This window comes from Harpia harpyja, chromosome 3 (genome assembly GCF_026419915.1).
Source record: "Harpia harpyja isolate bHarHar1 chromosome 3, bHarHar1 primary haplotype, whole genome shotgun sequence".
In the NCBI taxonomy this organism is placed as follows: domain Eukaryota; kingdom Metazoa; phylum Chordata; class Aves; order Accipitriformes; family Accipitridae; genus Harpia; species Harpia harpyja.
In genome coordinates this window covers 16,378,890-16,395,502 of record NC_068942.1, presented here as the reverse complement: position 1 = coordinate 16,395,502, position 16,613 = coordinate 16,378,890, and the positions used below count along the sequence as shown (strand labels likewise).

The 16,613-nt window shown below is 42.1% G+C and overlaps 1 protein-coding gene and 1 pseudogene across 5 annotated transcripts in view; one reads left to right on the top strand and one right to left on the bottom strand.

The window, feature by feature from the left end:
• Positions 1-9,705: 9,705 nt before the first annotated feature.
• Positions 9,706-12,911, bottom strand: LOC128139291 (kinesin-like protein KIF11-A; annotated as a pseudogene).
• A 1,508-nt stretch (positions 12,912-14,419) lies between these two features.
• KLHL32 (kelch like family member 32) overlaps positions 14,420-16,613 on the top strand; it is a 131,925-nt gene continuing 129,731 nt past the window's right edge. For 2 of the 5 annotated variants that reach the window (XR_008234304.1, XR_008234303.1), the window contains exon 1: positions 14,420-14,553. The gene's annotated coding sequence lies outside the window, so the exon portion shown is untranslated. Of the gene's footprint in view, positions 14,559-16,613 lie in introns of all 5 variants that reach the window. The other 3 variants (XM_052781469.1, XM_052781466.1, XM_052781468.1) reach the window with 2 other exon arrangements.

The following is a 16,613-nucleotide window of genomic DNA, read 5'->3' as shown; positions in this document are numbered from 1 at the left end:
TAGCATTTAGTCCAAGAAACAAATAACAAACCACCATGTAACTTTTCTAAGATACGCAGTCACCAGTAGAGTTACAATAGTCAAGGCTTGCTGATTCAACCCCAAACTTTTCTTAAATTTGTGATTGCATTCATTTTAAATAGTAACTGTTTAGGGGCTGACCTTAAAACATATAAAACATATAAAGTCCCCTTGACTTCAGTAGCATTTATACAGAAGAGGATAAATAGGAATGAAAACATTAGGAAAGAAGCCAAGGGTCTAGACAAAAATCTACATTTGAAATGGATGACAAATTCTCAGGCTTGGGGTGTGATCCAATGAGGGTCAGGAAGGAAATTCCTGAGGGAAGACTGTTGTAACTCTCTACTGTTATCTACTACATGGGTTTTGTTTGTTTGTTCTACATCTTACTCTGAAATATCATGTGGAAGCCATTATTAGAGACACTGTTTTAGACAACATGTATTCATGTTGCTGATCGGGGGAAAATAGACTTATTCTCTACTTGCTTCATTTACCATAAAAGACTATGTTTTATTTGATTTAGGAATAAACCAGTATGGATTATTGCAACACACTGCAGAAAAATGTCTGTTGTAACAGGAGTAATGCCCCCTACAAAGGATTTGGTCTACACCTAATGCAGTAGTACCCATTAATGTATGTAAAGAATGTCTTGGGTTAGATTATTTCACACAGGAGTATATAGTTAAGATAAATAATGCTGTATTGTTTTAGTTAATTTTGCATTATTCCTAAATAGTGTACTTTATTTACAGTAATACAGAAAATGAATTACAGTCTTAATACAGGTTTTCTGAGCCTTTTCATTTTAATTTGTATGTATCACCATTTACCTGAGAGCTTACATACACAAATTGTGGTGGTAGAGAATGCATGAGAGAAACAAGAAAAGGTTTCAATGATACCAACAGGTGACTACCAGTATTAGAGTTCAACTGGAAATCATTACTGAAGTTAGAGAGCCCTTTTGTGTGTCTCTTCTTTCCACAGCATCAAAAATCTGGGGGTAGCACGTGGGACACAGATGAATTTTGAGCAATCACATTTACTAATTATATATATAGATACAGTGTCTAAATATGCGAGTGTCTGGGGGCTACTAAAATAGTCCATTAAAGAGGTCCCAAAATATTTAAAGAAGTACTACCTCTATGTACTAAAAGTTCATTTTTAGATTGGATAATAAGGACATGACTAAGCTTCAAAGCTCCAGCACTGTAACACAGACTTACTGAGGCTCCTTGAAGGCAGAGTTCTTTCCTTATATAAGATGTCTTTGGGATCAAGATGAAGCTACCACACTTTCCTATATACATAAGATAATGCAAAGCCAGTGTTCTCAAGCATCAGTTCAGGAACTCTATAGGGATTAACATACTTTTTGGCTAGAAAATTAATACTGAAAATGGTCAAGATTTCTTTAGTTGATAAACAGTTTGACAGGATGACTCATGTTTTTCTAATATGGATTAAAGAATTTAATTGTCCATAGAAGGCTATAAAGATGAGTGATAACAAATGATAAATTTAATGTGCACAAAACTGCTAGAACCTGTTTCCAGTAAGTTACTGACAAAAATCCCTCTAGGCACTTTTCTGTGGGACCAAGTTTCAGCATCTAACAGCTGCCTGGAGATGAGGTTCTCTGCTGTACCTGTGAGTGGCAGGACTCTCAGCCTGTGGATGATGGAGACTTTAAATAAGTCCATACACTGAGTTACTCCAGAGGAACTGTCTGTTGATGGCCTGTCTGAATAATGGCAGCCAAGCTTCTCTTGTCAGAAGTACTGCCAGACTCTCTTCAACAGTTTGTGACATGGGCCAGCTTCACCCTGGAGTAAAATCTCTTATAAGACTGTAAAAAGGATCCCTGCAGGGCATCTCTCTTTGCAGCATGGGGAAATTCACATCTCACCCCACCAAGAACTGAGATTTTTAGATTTCTGCAAGCTGCTCCTGCACTCTTTTACCCTTTGTTCAGACATCAGAGAGAGGGAGCATGAGAAGTTATTTGTTGTTCTTTAATACCTCAATCTGTTTGGAAAATGTGAGTGATCTTGTAATGGTTAATTGCTACAATGATGCGGTATATTCTTCTTTTTCTCACACCCCTGTGGATGTACCATACTCTGTCTTTGGGCATGGGGCAGAGAAGCAGAGCTACAGCCTGTTCACACAGGAAACAGAAGAACATCGATCTCAGAATCTGTTCTCTTTCTCTCTTCCAGTGCTGAAACGTGCCGTACGAGTGATCTCCACTAACAGACTGCAGCATACTCTGCATGGATGTTCTCATAAAATGAACTTTTTATGGTTCAGACTGTTGCAGATACCAGTAAGAAAGCAAGATATATTTTTCTCTTTTTAATGAATGGATGATGTTGACCATTGCCTTTTTTTTTCTATTGGTTCACATGTATTTCAGGCTTTTCCATCATTTCCTAATACAGGGTAGAAAATGGAGTGGAAAGTAATACTGCAATTTTCAAAATAGTAGCTACACCTTTTGCTAAAATTAAATCTTTTTTTCAGATGTGTTTTGTCTTTCTGAGGCATAAATTAATAAGGTGGTTTTTTGTAGTCAGCGTATAAATTGAAAATAGAGTGTAAAAGACTGTAGTAAGCAAATATATAACTAAAAGCTATTACTAAAAATATGAAAAACCATGAACATGAGTTCCTTGTTTCCTAATAACAGTTAAACTCTAAAAGGTTTAAATGTTAATACTTTTTACAACTTAGCATTTTATTAATGAATTACTTGTGTTTGCCAGAGAGGATCATACTTATGTTTTCTTTATTGCTCCTGTAGACTGGGAGTTGAATGGCAACAATATTTGTATTAATGCTAGAGTTTTAGCCAGTGTTTCTGATTTTGCAGGTTCTTTCCATTAGGAGAACCAGATGATGGCTTCAATGACTTTTCTAAAGGGATCTTGCTCATTTGAGTCCTGTTCCTTTCAAGCAATATACACAAACTCCCCTTTTTTTCTGAACACAGCAGGAAGCAGGAGATAGTTTCCATGCTCAGAGATTCAGGCCCCCAACATTCACGTGGGCACACACACACACACACACACACTCTCATATGCTTTTGTTGCTTTGTGGACAGGAGGGTCTGTTGTCATCTATAGCCCCTGCTGTCACAAGCCAAGTGTTTCATTTAATAACTTCCATAATCTGTCTTCCTCCCTGCTGCTTTTTGTCTCTTCCTCTCAGCTGTATGGAGCTACCCCCCAGACAACACCCAGCCCTCCTGCCTTCAGACCAGATTGTTCAACTTCCACTCCAGGCTTGTCATTCTGGTGAATGATTTGAGCAATGACTTCTGTGGTTTCAGATTAAAAAAAAAAAAAAAAGGTATTTGACTGTAGCTGGAATGAAAGTAGGTTATCAGTCCTACTAAACTTAAATGGGATTTAGACTTTTTCATAAATCAGAGGTACATCTCTTGAAAGTTAGATGCAGTCTGCTGTTACGACTTGCTATCTATCTGAGCAGACAATGTGCACAAGGTGCCTGGTTCCCAGAGTGGAATGCATCATCCTGAAATTACTTTCAAGTATCTTTTTATGTGCTTAACAGGAGCAATTTAAGGCTGCAATCTAATAATGCATTGTCTCTAAAGGAGAATCCTTCTTCTGCTAGTAGCCACCCCTCAACCCCCTTGCAAGAAGGGCTCCTCTGGCTGCCTGGTAAAGCCAGCTCAACTCACTGCCTGTGCAGAAAAGCATTCACTTTTTTTTTTTTTAAATCAAAGTTTTCTATCAGAAAACACAAAGCAGCTTATAAATTGGTTATATATACTACCAAATAAAATAGGTCAAGGAGCATTCTTTGGCCCTCAGGTCAGTTAGCACATGAAGTCCACATCAATACGTAGAAATCTTTATTACCACTTTTTGTTCATAATGTTACATACTGTCCCATGGCTGACAGTTACTGCAGTCACATTCAGATGATGTTAGTAACCTGTCTAAGCACTCCTCTGTTTCAGTACAAGTTTGGCCAGGTTAGCCTAAAAACTGCTGAAGATATAACAACATAGCTATATGCTGTGATACTATCCTTGACATTTATCAGTACTCATTAAAATGATGATAAAGTAGCTTTTTTTGCCTCAGGTATAATTGCAATTTCAGTACCATTTTTTGGTAACAGCTATGCTAAATTATTATAATTGGGTTTTTTTTTTCAATCCCAACCAAGATAGCTATGTCAGCAAAAGATTTTAAATTTAAATGAGGACTCAAGACTTGTCTGCATCCTAGTCAGGTCACATTTTCAATTCTTTTTTAATAACATAAAGGCATGAACCTTAAAAAGCAGAATCACAAGAGTACAAGCTATATTTCCCACTTTGGGTTACTCAAAAGCCATATTGCCGTTCTACTTCTTAGACACTTAGGTGGCTCTGTTAGTAAGTCCTTGCAATTTCAATGTGTTCAATTTTACAGAACCCTAGAGGTATGAGGGTGCTTTTACACACTTTTAACATGGTAACAAATGCAGACTCAGCTGGGAAAGACCAAGAACCATCTATAACAAAGGATTTAGGGGCCTAAATGGAACTTAGGGGGAACGTAGCTAAGTCCAGAATGGTGACCCTGGAAGCCACCACTCAACTGCTGCTTAATATTTAATTCTTTTTTTATTTTTTTTTTAGATACCCCTTGTTTAAGATGGTGAGTAAGCAGCATAGCACTTATGTCATCCTCAAGTACAATCATAATCCAGAAAGTGGCTGAGGGGTTTCAAGACTTTGGTATCTAAGGTAGGGATGTCTCCTAATTTGTCAATGAAGAGAGGAGGACTTCTAACTGATGTGCTAAGGATCTTCCTCTTACTGACTATATGAAGTGTCTACATTAAACTGACTGAACAATCTCTCATATCCTAGCTTTGGGGACTAAAACTGCCTTCCATGGTGCCTAGTGTACACCATGCATCAGAAATGCCAAATTCTTCTATCTTATATCTAGGTGACTGTTCTTCATCATTCCATTATCATTCATCTTTTATGTGCCAGCCTACTGGGATTTCCATATGCTCTGATCCCTCTAAAATAAGCCCTGTTTAGGTCTGTCAGATATGGTCTTTGAGGGCATATCTAGAGCCTGAATCCTAAAAAAGTTATTTATTCCCTCTCCCAAAGAGAAGGTCCTGAACTGGGGATCTTAAGTAAAGGAAGTGTGCTAGCTCCAAAAAAGGGAAGTATTTCCTATAAACTCTTGCAGTCGGTGTTTTCTATTGGAAAACTCCAGGCTGATGTTACACAACCTACATGAGTAGTGGAAGGACTCTGCTTGTCCATTCTTCTTGACTATGTCAGACTAGCTGATACAAGACACTACTTTTCCATATGTCACTATTTGTTGACTTAAAGATAACTCATTAGGAGTGCTCTAATTTTGAGGTTTAAGTGTCATGTGTGCAGGTGTCTTTGTCCAAAATGAGCTCAACAGACTTAATCTGAACTCCAGATAAATGTTAACTGTCAATCTGTGGAGCCATCAAATATTCCATTCAAGGTTTGGTTTGTTGTTATTGTGTGTGGTTTTTTGTCACAGCATCTCTCTGAGTGACGAAAAGAGATACGTTGTGTTCTGGACTAGTGTACCTGTTAAAAAGCCTTGAATTACAGAAGTTCAGCTCCAAATACATACATACGTAACTATTCCCACACATACTGGATGGAGTAATATTTAGTACACCTAAATCTTATCTCACAATGAGGCAAGTCTTGTGCCATGTGGAGTAAGTAGTCTGTCTGGTATTTGGTGTATAGAGCACTGTTTCTTGTCTTTCATCATGATCCAAATGGCAGAAAGTATTACAGTCCACCATGCATGCAGCCTAACCAGTCCAACAAATTTTTGAGAAAGCAAGCATGGACCCTTCAGAGAACTGTGTCTGAATTTCTCATTTGTGGGGCAACTATGCAAAGATGTGCTAGAGTGGCTTTTGCAGTATTCAGATACTTCCATAGCTAGGTAATGTCAAGAATGGAAAAAGACAAAACAATGTACTGGCAAACTTGGACTAAAGGATATATATTACAACCAGCATGTTCCTTATCCCTACTGGCATTTTCATGACATCCAAAATAAGCTAATTCACATACATGTGGAACTTGCATTCACCTTCTATCACGACTTAGTTGATTGATAAAAGATTACATCCTGTTAGAAGAACAGGTTTTTGTTAGGAAACTAGCTACTCCAGATTTCTACTGTTCCTTAACTGAAGAGTTAAGCATTGGAAAGTCAACCTGTGAGGGTTCAGTCACACTGTGTTAGGTGAATCTTTGGTCCGACCTAGTACAGCCATGCTTCTGCCACCAGTATGATTATGGAAGTTCTTCCACTGATTTAACAGCACCAGTCATGCACATGAAAATAGCAGGCTTTCAGAAACTAAGGTTTCCATATTGCACAAGTACCACTGTGAGTGGACTCATCTATTCAGTGACCATGTTAACTAGAATATCTTCTGTTTCCAGTGCACAAAAGCTGGCAAGGTGCAGGGGTCTCAGTTCAGACACTGAGGTGCTGGAATAAGCTGAGACCTTGTATCCCTGGTATCTATGGAACATCATTATCTGGGGAATCTACTTAGCTCTTCCTGCCACAGTTTATGAATTCATGCTCTGACAACATGAAGCCATACAGGACTTTCAATAATGCTCTAAAACCCACAAAGAACTGTTAGAACACACACTGAGAAGGCTGAAAGACTGGTAGCATTTGCAGAAACAACTTAAAACTTAGTAAAGCCAAAACTGTAAATCCAGGGTGCAGCAGCCTACAATAACTGATGTCTGCAAGTCCTTTTGCATGGCAAAAGACTGGAACTCCTTGATCAGTTATGGAATCAACAATTCTCAAGGTGATGCCTGGAAAGTGAGTAGTCCCAGGTTGAGGATGACTAAGGACAATGTGCTACACATGCTCCTATTTTTGTCATGTGCTGTGTTTCTAATGTGTACCTGCTAGCTCTTCTTATTCTGCTTATCTTCAGATGTTGTTCTAACTTACAGGTCTTTATCATTAAAGAATTAAAAATAATTTTTTTTAACTCTATTAGGAAGGAATTGCTGTGCGTAGTTATTTTGTTCCTAATGAACCTTCTAGACTGTGGCAAATTTTCTGCTGAATTAGATATTCAGTTTCAGGTCATTTGGATGCCATTTCAGGCTCCAGAGCTTGCCTGCAGTAAAGTCCTTTGTGTAGCTACTGCTTCTCTCCTCATAAGAGGGGACCAGCAGCAAGTGGCTCAAACAAAACTTTATGTTACTCATCAGTCAGGCTTTTGAAGGCAGCACAGTGAGGTCAGCTCTGCCAGCTTTAATCGTGGAATGGATGATAGAAACTCCTTTCGTTTTGCAGACAGACTAAGCTCAGTAAGTTACTTATATGAGCTCTCCCTCAGTTTCTAACTCCTGCATCCTCCCTCTTATTCTTATCAGGTAGAGGATTGGTTGTCTAATTGTCCCAGAATTAAAAGTGCAGTAAACATTCAGTTGTTCTTTCAGATCTTCACTATCTCCATGCTACTTTCCATTGTAGGAAGGACCTGAATGTAAGAAAAAGCTGAAGGAAGAGTAATCTGAAGAGGCTGTGGTTCCTTAAGTACACTGGTTTTGAAAACAAAGGCATGCAAAGTGGTCTACAATGAGGCCTGCGCTTTTTTAGCGGAGTGATGGTGCCAAGGCTGGCACCAGGCTCAATAAAGCATTATATATACAAGCTCACCTATCACAGTGGAAAAAGAACTGCAGGAGTGCATGGTCACCCCCTCTTCCTGACCATTTTCCCCAAGGCTCTACCCCTGCTCTTCCTTTGCCAGCCATACTGTGATCCCTTTCCTCTGGTCACGGAACTTCTCATACATCGAGCCTCTGTCCCCTCTTGCAGCAGCCACATGCTAAATGGAGCAACTACATTTTCAGAGTACTGGCAGTAAAATATGCTTGCTTGATGTTAGAAATACACCTCCTACTTCACAGAAATAAAAGCTGTGGATTGTCATATCTAACGTGCCAGACTATTTTGATTCCAAGAGCTCCAAAGTGGAGAATGATTCTGTTTAAAGCAGCCTCAGGCTGAGCCATGCTCGACTGTTCTTTGGGAGTAGGGGGGATCTAGAAAAGGGAGATGGAGGAATAAAAGAATTGTTAACTTCCAGTGGCCAGCAATTTACCTGCCAACAGTACCATACCAGTTGCTTAGAGAACTGTTCTGTTAGTTTCTTGTCTAACCTCCACTTCCATTTTTCCTTTCTGTAAATGTTAAGGGCTGCATCCAGAGCTGTATTCAGAACAACATGCATAGCAGAGGAAGCATTGCAAGGTTCAAAACAGGACCTTACACACCCTGCTACCTGTCAGGAAGCTTCCTTCCTCCTGTAGGGAATGTCACCTCATCTGACTAAACCTGTTCCAAAAGAAAGAACCAGGTCAAAGCAGTAACCTAGACAACTCCAATGTTACAGATAACACTCCTATTTATATATCTACTACAGGGAAGGGAATAGTTACTCCCTTACCTGTTTTAATTTTCTTTTGCCCACTGGGCTTCTTTTAAGCAGGTGCTGTCATGCAATTGGTGTTTGTCAGCTCCACCAATAAGCAGAAAACCTGAGGCACTTATGGGTTTTCTTCTAGCTCCAGTTGCAAGGTTAGAGAATGGGATTGCAGATATTATTTTCTCTTCCTTTTTTTAATGTTGGACCTTTATTCTGTTTGTTTGCTTTAGATGCTTGTGGTACTGCCATGTAATCTGGAAAATGCTCAGCTGAGCGAACTGCTCAGAACTTAGTGTAGTGTTTGATATTTTTATGGTTTTAATCAAAATAGTGGTGCTTAGTATACTTTCAAGTGTAACTAGGATTTGTCTGTGTTTATCTGGCTAATTTTCAGAATGTTGAGATAACGTGCACCAGTACAGCAGGCTGACATTCAGCTTTGCAAATCAGGAAGAGCACTGTAAGAGGAAATGATGGTTAAGTACGGATGAGTTGTAAAGAACCCCTGAGAACAGAAGGTTTACAGAATCATTGATTGCACACAACCAGAGATCACTATAACTTGTGGTTATGTGGGAAACTCACCATAAATCACTGCAAGATTTAGAATCTTGCAAATCCATGCTGGGATCTGAACCGAAGAAGTTTTCAGTGTGGATAGCCGAGTGATACACGATCCTGACATAGTAGTGACTGGTTATCATTTTAGATGTTATCCAAAAACTAGAAGGAAAAAACACTTCCCAGTGTGGCTGGAACCACTAGGCACTGTAGTATTCATAGAGGTTCCGGTGACAGGAATTTTGAATTTACTTTTCCTTTATGGTATCAGAAGGAGTAACATAAAATTCTGTATCTATGTTTGAAAACAGTCTCAGTTTTAAGTTCAACACAGCTGTACCCTGAGGCTGAAACATGGCCATGTTTTGGCAGCAGGGAAGACTGCCATATGTTGCAGTGATAAATTACACTGATGCCAATCTCTAAAGTCAGACTTATAAAAAATAGCTAAGGTAGTATATTTGTAGCAATATAAGCTTATATATATATAAGAATCTATATATATAAATAAAAGAGCCTGACAAGTCTATATTTAAGGATAATTTTTCTGTCTCTTTAAGTCACGCACTTTGTAAATGCTGCAAGCCACAATTCACTATTGTTCTTGAGAGAAGTTCTATTTAATACATAAATCCATTGCATTTCCCCATTACACAGAATTGCTTGCTGTCTAGCTTCCAGCTTCCAATAACCATAGGACAATTCCATTCTTTGAGTAAGTTCTTACTTATTGACTGGCTTTTAGTGAGCACATACTGGAAATCGATAAGAAGATTCTTTTTTTAGCAGTCATTCAGTCAGATCTCTAAATGAGAGCACGGATGTGGAGACCCTGAACGTGGCTGGCAGCAACATGACCTACTCTTCCTTTTTTTAACGTCAGTACAGGGTGTTGGTTGGTAGCTCTCATGGGTGACTTCCAATGCTTTTAAAATCCTCAATTAGTTTGTTTTAGTGCCACCAGTATGTCAAGGATCTTTGAACACAAAAGATTATGTGTATTCTTAATACGCATATAATAAAATCTATTGTAGGATCTATTCGTACAATGTGTTAGTTCCAAACCACATCTACTGCAACTTAATGCAGAACAAAATATCTAATACAAAATACTGATCTCAGTCATAAACCTTCTGTTTTCTGTTGTAAACACTGAAGCTGCTGTTTCTCACTGCTGAAGAAGGACTGCTACTGATCCATGAAGCCGCCTGTCTGAGCAGTTTGAAATTCTCTCCATTTACCAGTATCCTGAGACTGGTAAGATTGCTAAGAAGCTGCTGAGAACAGACAATGGATCCCAGCAGCATCTTCTTGTTTTCACCATTTATGTCCTTGAGCTCTTGAAAGAAATTATCCAGAGACGCAATAAATTTGTTCTGAAGCAGAAGTTTTACTGCTGACTAGGTCCACAGTTTCCCGGTAAACATTTTCTTGCCCAGCAGTGATGGTGGTCTTCAAACTTCCATTTTTTGACAGTATACCAGCTAAGTTCTTCTGTATCTCCTGTGCCAACAAGTCCAGCTGGCTTTGCAGCGAGGACACTAATTCATTTGCGATCTTTGTATATACAAACTTTGCCATTTCCACTTCTTCTCTTAAATTCTTACAGTATTTTGCAGCTGAGAAAAAACACTGGCTGTTTATTCCTGTAATTTTTTCAGAGTGAGACAGAGATCTCCTAAGAAGATACTAATTTCTTTTTATGGCCCTCCATCTCATCAGCCACAGCAGAAAATTTCCTTGTGTTATTCTGAAACTGACAGTTTAATTCCAGGATAACTTCCACCATTGGTGTCAAGGTATTTAATGCTCTTCCTAACCCACATATATGCTCCTCAGTCAACCTCAACGGCTCAGCTTTACTAGCAAATGGCAGTCATATTCTGCAATATTTTTTCAGACATACAAGAAAGTTCAGTGGTCAGCAATTCTTTAACAGAGGCAAAAGACACTGATACAACTAATGCAAATACATTAGCTGCTGAACAACTGTTAGATAGGAGGCCACCTATAAAATATGCATAAGATGTCAACATCTGTTGCTGCTTCAGACTGTTCTCACTAACAGAATCTTGTATTTTATTGAACAGAACATTCATTTCTCCTGCAAATGTATTTGGACGACAGCATTGTGTTGATCAACAGCCTTCTTATGATCCAGTTTTGCACAGATACACCTTTTGTATTAACAGTATTAACCAAAGGGCTAGCTGTGCCATGAAGTTTTTCTTTGGTGTTTTCCAAAACTGAAACTACATATTCTTTCTCAGCCAGAGGAACCTTGGTTTCTTGCAGATCTGTCTGTGCTGCATTCGGTTCTTCTTCCTTGAATTGGAGATCTGTTTTCATTATTAAGGTTTGCTTTTATTAATTGTGAATGGTTTAGTGATTGTTTTTGCTTCCATGGCGCTGATTACGTCAATATACTCTGCAACTTGTTCTTCCTGAACTGTCAGCTTTCCTTTAAGGGCTTCATGAATTTTCAGTGAAAATATAGATTCCATTTTACTCTTGTGCAGCAGTGAGGTCTCCTTTCAGATGCCCAATCTCTTCAGTATCTTCCTTAATAATAGCTCCTTTTGGCAGCTGCTGGTTAACTTCAGGCTTCATTATGTTCTTTGCTCTGTGAGCATACTCCAGTGTACTCAATGTTTCCTCAGGATTTATAGATGTGGGAGAAACTCTGGCAATTATTGATGTTCCTTGTTGTTCTCCAAGAGACTCTTGAAGGATTCTGTTAAGATTCTCTGTGTCTCCTTCTACAAGAGCCATAATAACTCTTTCACCAGTCAGAACAGACTACTTGGTATTTCCAGCTTCACAAGCTCTTTTATCAACTGCCCCAAACCAGAGTGTTTTCATTTCCTGCAAGATCAACCAATTTTATCTTCCTAGTTCTAACAAGCTCTCGTCCATTTGCTCTGGTTTCTTTCATATGGATGGTAACTGAAAACAGAGTAGGATCAACTGGAATATGCATTCATGTAAGTAGCTGCAGTAGTTCTTTTTGCTGCACCTCTTCCCAAGATTTGGTAGGCTTCATTTTTGTTCTGTACAGGTATTTCTTCCAAGCCTTTCACATTTAAACCTGTCTTGTTTATGGGATCATCAAACATCTGCAGTTCTTCTCCAGCACTGGGAATAGGATTCGGAAGATTGAAAAGCTCTTCATTACAGATTTCCAGAAGAGAGAATTTTACAAAAAAATTCAGTATCAATCTCTGTGAGTTTTTCTAATATTCGATACAATGTATTGTACCTGGTAGCAAATCCTCTTCCCAAGCATGTTCTTCACTGGGGCTCCCCTTAAATTGTGAAGGTCTTTCCAGTACCAGTTTGGTCATAAATGATCACTATACAGTTGTACACCTAATAACTTAATCCAAAACGTGACAACACTCCGGTACATATCAGTAGTCCATGACTCCTCCAGTGCAGATTCTAACTTCTTATCTTGCTTGATCACGGTCTACAAAAGCATAGGCACTTGCTTTACATCCTGAGGCATTAAAAGGCCTGCACCACACCACCACCTGGATGTTCTTGCCCTTCGCATTCTTTGTGTAGCCACTTCCCTGGAAATGCAAGGAAGCCATGCTGGGTCTGAGGGCCAATCTGCCAGGGAAAGAGGCAAAGCACTGACTGTCCCATAATACTTTTGCAGCCCCTCGAGCTCCAGCCAACTGCCTGCTCACATTCTGCTCACCGCAGCCACTGGCACTGTGCCTCCTGCAACTCTGCACTCCAGTTCCTGCAAGTTTCTAGTTACAGTGGCTCAGAAGTGTCTCGAGTATAGGGAGACTCTGGTCATCACTTACCTTGTCATGTCCACACTGTGCAGTGCAGCAAGGTGTGGACATGTTTAAGCTAACACTGATCAAAATAGCCCTGGAATAAAAGGTAGCGTAGCCACAACAGTTTTGTGTTGCACATGAATTAACTGGCCCTGACAGGAAGCGGTGGCCCTGTCTTTATGCCTGTTTTGAAACAGAAATGGGCCTCTGCCTAGTATTGCACTGCATCAGCAGCAACCTGCTTGAAGCTTGACTTGGAGAAGCTCTGCATTACTACACAAAAGGCACCATATACAGCATCTGGTGCTGTGCACTCTCTGAACTTTCTAGTTTTTACTGTCTGCTCTGCAGATGAGGAATTGTGGTATTTCTAGATGCCTTTCATAGACACCTTACAGCAGGTGTCAGCAGGCTTAACTAAAGACACACACTCTGAAAAAATGTTTTAGGGAGTTGTCATCTGAAAAATGCTTGAATTCCTCTGATGTGACATGTATGTAAAATTTAATACGGAGGTATATTGGAGATGGAAGCAGAGATTTTTGGGATCTACTGTTTTTGTATTAACTGTGCAGATCAGAAAACAGGAACTGACTCCTCGGAAAATCCAGTGGCAAGATGTGGACTCTGCTCAAAACCAGAGCTGTTCCATGCAATTCCCAAAATAGTATTTCCTCCTATGTATTAGGGCACTGTCCAGTCTTGCTAAATGATACGAGTGGCTCACTGATGATTAGATTTCTTTTTGTAATACTCCTGAACGGTCTTCACAATCACGGGATGAGTTGGAGGGTGGGGGAAGAAAAGCTCCCACCACCTCGCAGTTCCATGAGGCGAGGCTGAAAGAAAAGCCCCGTTACTGAGCCTCACTGCAAAGCCCGGTACTGTGGTCCGGCAAAGACGGCATCTGGAAAAATACACGACTGCAGCATGCCTGTGTGCAGCAGTTTTATCTCAGAGAGGTGGCCCTCGCCACTCTTGCGATCAGGTTTTTAAAAGGCCACATCAAAATCCTGAATAAGATAATGAAGCACACTGATGCTTCGACATCCTCGGATGTGGCACTCGGGCCCTGACCGTGCGGCGGGCCTGCCCTTCCGCAGACCTCTCCCTTCCCAGCCGTATTTCTCGCCCCCAAATCCTCCCTCCCAACTCCCCCCGGCCGACCACCCTCCCGACCCCGCCGTCCCTGCGGCGATCCCGCCTCCCAGGTGCTCTGCCCACAAACTTATCGCTACTTCAAGGGCTTGGCCAGGCCTTCTTCCCCCCAGCCCTCCCGCAGGGCCGCGGCCCCGGCGGGACAGACGCCTGTGCCGCTGCCGGCCGCCGCCGCCTCCTCCTCCTCCCGGGGGCACCGCGGACGCTGGCGGCACCGCAGCGCCTCGGGAGTGACCGAGAACCGGCGACAGCGTCCCGCGGCCCGACCCGGCCCAGGCCCGGCCCCTCCTCCGGCAGGTGCGGCCCTGCCGCGCCGGGTCGCCGCTGCGCACTGGGCGGGGCGGGGAAGCTCCTCCCGCTCAGGCACCGGCACCGCACAACCGGGACGGCGGCTCTGCGGCGCGGGAGCTCCTTCCCCGCTGCCGTCGGAGCGCGACGGAGGGGCGGCGCCGCCGCCGCCGCGCGCGGTCCCGGCACCTGCCGTGACGTGAGGTGAGCTGAGCTGAGCGGCCGGGCCTGAGGCGGGGCTTCGCCGCCGCCGTTACCTAACCGGGGCGGCGGGGCGAGGCGAGGGGGGGCGGCCGGCGGCGGCTCGCCGCCGCCGGCCGCCCCCCCTCGCCTCGCCCCGCCGCCCCGGGGGTGGGGTGTCCTCGTTGCCAGGGAGACGGTTCAAACGGCAGCTCCGACCGTTGGGGCGTCCCTGGGTAACGGCCGGCGCCCGCCCGCCTCAGCGGTCCCGCCGGCCCTCGGCGCAGTGTAACTCCGGCGGGGGGGAGGGGGGAAGGAATGGAACGACGACGAAGCGGAGCCCGGGGGGGCTCCGGGTCGCGGTGAGTGCCGCTGCCTCCGGGGTTGTGCGGGGATGTGCGCCAGGTGCTCGGTTTGTGGCGGTTTCTTAAAAGGCGGCTCTGCTGCCTCGAAACGGGCGGGGAAATGCGTCTCGTTACTTAGTAAGAGCGGTTCTCTTCGTGTATCCGAACTTGAAGCTACTCGTTCGAGTGACAAAAACGAGCTTTTGCTCCTCTCCAGCGTTTGAATATGCGAGAGCTCCCGGCTGGAAAGGAGCTAGGCGCCTTGGTTGCTGGAAGGTTAAATCTGCGGCCCTAGGAATTTAGAAGGTACTGCTCCGGTGGTTAAATACCTAGGTCAGAGTGGAGAAAGATTCGGTTCTCAGCACTAAATTTCCTATTTGGTCAATCTGGACCAATTCTACCAGAAATTCACGGGTTCCTGCGATGCTGCAGGTCGCAGAGGACTCGCTGCGGTGAGTCTCCCGGGGCATCGATGGAGGGTGAGTTCAGCCTGCGGAGCGAAGCCGGCTTGTCTGCTCAGTCTCTGGCAGAGTCCGACTGGCAGTTGATAGACACAACTGTCACACGCAAACGCTGGGAAGCAGTATACTTGGCACCGTACGCTACTATAAAATGTGAAAGCAAAGGAGCTACAGTTTAAAACTTAGTGTGGTGAGATAAACTGCAGACGTTGATCTTAGCAACTAGTGGGAATACATTTTTTAAAGCTTGTTATAAATTTGTCTGGTTTTGTAGGGGTAGGAGGATATCTTACAAACGTTTCAGAAGCAAATTGGGGTTAGTCATATTTGCGTAAATGTTAGTGGCAGCATTCGTTCAGTCATGAAAAGATCAGGAGTAGACCCAGAGGCCACAGTCCTGTTAACTGTAGTGCATAGGGTAAAGAATTCCTGTAGCCTTGCCAATTCCTGTTGATTCTGGGATCTGCCTGCACGAAGCAGTTGGCAGGGGTAAGGCCTCTGAGGGGTGCTCAACAATTGTTTAGAGTTTTTATGCAAAAACCAAGTTTACTATTTAAACAGGTCCTACAGAAATCCTGTGATGCGCTGAACAAATAATGTAGTTACCACAGATGCTTAAAAATCTACCGATATATAGCTACTCAGTCAGATCTCTTTGTTTTGTTCAGGTTTACAAATGATTACAGAGAAATTTTTTTTCTTAACTTTGAAAGTATTCCGGAAAAGCTCCTTTCATCTTTTGTGTGCTTTTCAGATTGTGAATAATTTGATGGTATCTGTAAAGCACTTTGCAGTTATTATGTATGAGGTACTAAGCTAGGTATGGGTGCTCTGAGAAACTGTTGGGCAGTAATAAACTCTTGCTTTAGTAGGACACTAAAAATAATGCAGTCATACTAATTAACGCCTCTTAGGCATAAGATCTTTTTTTAGGTGCTTACAGTGCTTATAAAAAAATATCATTGTGTTTTCTTATGCATATGAACAACAAAAGTCCCTGTTACTTCCTGTATAAGCATGCAGGGAGCTAACGTGCATTTGGGCAGCTATTGAGTTGGCAGATGTGGGGAAAATAGTAATTCTAATATTTAAAGGGAGGAAGAAGTCACCTCAGGGTTTCTTCAAAAATGATTCAGTTAGATTTGCAGGTATATCTTGCATTCAATTCTAAGTGAGAGCAAGTGCTTTTAGGGAAGGGAATTTTAATATGGAAATTGCAGCGGTGTTTATTTAACACTTTATAGATCAGCATGTTATATGAACCACACAGAATA